Consider the following 3,448-nt stretch of genomic DNA (forward strand, 5'->3'; position numbering starts at 1 on the left):
TCTGGGTGAGCTGTCGTGATGGCCGCTCGCCGCTCGCGAACCAAACTTTTTTTCATGCGGGGTGAACACTCCTACACCTCACAATCCATAAGCTTAAGCATAGGACGCCTAGCTGGCCGCGTGGGGTGGGCGGCGAGCCGCGCATCGGCCGACAATGTGCCGGTGTACGCGTTTCGGTGACACTCAGGGCCCGTTTTGCATGACCTGCGGGGTGGTTTCACTGCGCGGAGGCGGCAACCTCCCTCTCTCGCGCGGCTGCTACAAGGCCAAGTTTTCCGTGCCGGGCGGCGACGGCTGGCAGCGCGTCGTGCTGCGGCTCTCGTCGTTCAGCGACGCGGTCGCGCGCGAGCTCGAGGCGCAGCTCGCGACGGAGCGCGGGAGGCGGCGCAACGAGACGCACCGCGCCGCGCTGAGGTCCTGAGGAGGCCGAGGGCCTCGTCCAGCTCTCGCACCTGCGCGGCTGGATGGACGAGGCCGCGCCGCTCAGCCCGCTGATGCCGCGGCCGATGCCGAGCGCGGCGAGCCCCGACACCGAGGCGCACCGCCGCAACTTCCTCCCGCGCTGGGCGCCGCGCGTCGGAAACCAGGAGTAATTCCAACCGCGAGCTGGCGGCCGACGAGGCGCTCCACCGCCAGCGCGTCGCCGAGCTCGCCGAGCAGCGGCGCGTGCTGCAGGCCGCCGAGTTCGACGGCGGGTGCTGGCCGCGCCAGCGCCTTTTCGTGTAACTCACTACTCTAAGTCACCTCACGTACTTCCGAAGCCGAGCACGCCATCCCTCATCGCGATCGTGCAGCGCCCATGGGCGCCGCCGGCAACCTCGAAGGCGGGCCGCCCGGCGGGCTGCGCGCGGGCGCGCCGCGCCATGTGGCAGGCGTCAGAGAGGAGGAACTCGGCCGCCGACGGACGCTCGAACGACGAGTTGCGGCGGTAGACGAAGGCGGGGCGCACGGCGCGGAGCGCGCGGAATTTGGCCTCGGCCTGCTCGGCGGTGACGTCCGCGAGGATCTCGACGACGCGCGACATGTTGGTCCGCGCCGCGTGGTGCGAGACGAAGTAGGCGATCTCGCAGTAGTCGAGCCACCGCACGTGCGGCAGGTCGCGCACAAAATCTTGCTCCACCGGCGGCCGTTGCGGGCTGTTCGCCGTGTAGAGCACGTACAGCGGTATGCAGCCGCCCGCGCCGCCGAGCGCCACCGTCTCCATCACCTTCGCCGTGTTGCCCGGGTCGCCCTGCGCAATGATGCAGAAGCGGCTGCGCGATGCGGCCTCCAGGTACTGCTCGCGCCCGGCGCTGCGCGCGGTGTCGCGGCGGATGGCGGCGGCCTCGGCCTTGTAGTCGACGACCCGGTACCGCAGACAGTCGTCGCGCAGCTTGGCGGCCGCGTGCTGCGTCGTCTGGCGCCATGTTCCCAGGCACGATGGCTGGTCGCCCACGACGTTGCCCTCGCTGTCCCTGTACTCCTTCCCTCGGGCATTGATCGCCTTGGACCGCGTGGCGGTGTGCACGTGCGAGGCGTCGGGCGGGGCCGCGCACGCGTCGTTGCAGAAGGTGTGGTAAACGTGCTTGTCGGGATGGGTCGCGGGTGCGCCCCTCGGCTTCCGGAGGTCGGGGTGGTCGCAGATCTCGTAGGCGCCGACAGTGCAGTTGATCCCAAAGCTCTGGGTCCACGCCCTCGGATTCGCGTAGAGCTGCTGCCAGATGAGATAGCGAAGCGGCATCAGGTAGAGCTTCGGCACGTGACCGCCGAGGAAGACGACCTGGTTGCGCTCCGCCCACGGCAGCGGCTTCGGCACGCGGCCGGAGAGCAGCCACTGCGGCTGCGCGACCGCAAACGGCGCGACGAGCGTGGGCTCGTCGCGGTAGGCGCTCGATCCCGGCCCCGTGAGGAGGATCTGATCGCGCATCCAGATCGTGTCCGCCTTCGGCCGCTTGTGCTGCAAGCAGCCCTGGATGTACTGGAGCGACACGAGCTTCGGCGGCACGGGCCGTGTGGACGACTCGTTCGGGTAGAGCGTGCGGTTCTCGGCGAGGTAGGTGAGCTCTCGTCTCAGCGTGAACTCCTTCCGCGCAACGCACAGCTGCGAGTAGTTGGCGGCGACATAGACGAGGTCGGCGTCTGCGATGCTCGCCGCCGTCCACGCCGCCGGCCGCCGGGCGTACGCACGCTGCAGCTTGAGCTCCGTCGAGAACGGATCGCGCTCCCAGTGTGCGCCAGCGCCCCGCGCGTTCCAGAAATCGGGATTCGCGGCGTGTACGAAGGCCTCGTGGGTGTAGACCTTGCACGGCTCGAGCGCAGCGAGAAGCGTGTGGCGCATCGAGCTTGTCTGGTTCTGCCGCACGCGATCCGTCGTAACCCGACCAGCCACAAACTCGGACAACAACATCTCTCAAACTCGGCGAGGATCTTGGATCGCAGCGGGCACCTGGCAGGGGTTTGTCAAATTCTTTTATTCTCTTTGCATAGACAGGCGAGCGAGCCCAGCCGCAGCGCGGCTAGCAGCCCACACCCGAAGCTACCGTGACCGCGCGCGTGGATATTAAGCGCGCGAGGAAACACACTCAAACGCACGTCGGAAGTACCACGCACATAAAGAAGACGCCTAGCGGCCAGAAAAGGGAGGCGACAGCGTAGGCCCGATCCAGGCGGCGGAGGAGGGCATGCCGCTCGCAGAGAGCGATTCGGACCCGCATAGCCCGAAGGGGTGCGGGCAAAAGGATGGAGCGGCCCCGCTGGCGGAATAAGGTGTTTGCCGGTGGCAGCGCAAGAGGTTGGAGGGTGAGGTGGACTCGATGGTGCTTTCGTTGCTACTTGATATGAGTGTCAAAGGGGTACCATACCATGCAGTGTGCAGAGAAGGAAGCGTCAAAAGGCGGATTAGGTTTGAGCGCTGGGCCACTCGGTCACACCGCCTGGCCACCACCGCCGACGAGCGAGACGTCTCACACACACGACACAGCGGGAGACGATGGAGACCGGGGGGGGGGGGGGGGGTCACCCCCTCGGCCGCGGCGCGTGCACAACACGACCCTTTCAAAACCTCGGTTTGGGCGGCTGACCCCCTGTGGGGTTTGCCCTTGCAGGATGCAGCGCGCCACTTGCCCCCGCGTCACCCCCCCCCCCCCGGGCCCGGGGCCCGGGGTAAAGGGATTTTGTTATTTCAAAAGATCGCCACCCCCGGCCAAAAAGGGGGGGGGGGGGACCCTCTCTTTTTCTTTTTTTCCGGGAATGCCTCACTTTTTCCCCTTTTTCGTGGGGCCCCCCCTCTACCTCACCCGCAAAAGGGGACCTACCTTAAGGGGCGCCTTCTTTTAGGGGGCCCCTCCAGACTTTCTTTGGCGCGGCCCCTCCCCCTGAGAAATTCTGCCCCCGCCCCTTCCCCAAAAAGGGGACCCCCCCATCCTGGGTGGTGAAAAAGGGCCCGTGCACCTTCGGGGTCGGAACCTTT

Source organism: Emiliania huxleyi (genome assembly GCF_000372725.1).
Source record: "Emiliania huxleyi CCMP1516 unplaced genomic scaffold EMIHUscaffold_22, whole genome shotgun sequence".
Taxonomy (NCBI): Eukaryota; Haptophyta; order Isochrysidales; family Noelaerhabdaceae; genus Emiliania; species Emiliania huxleyi.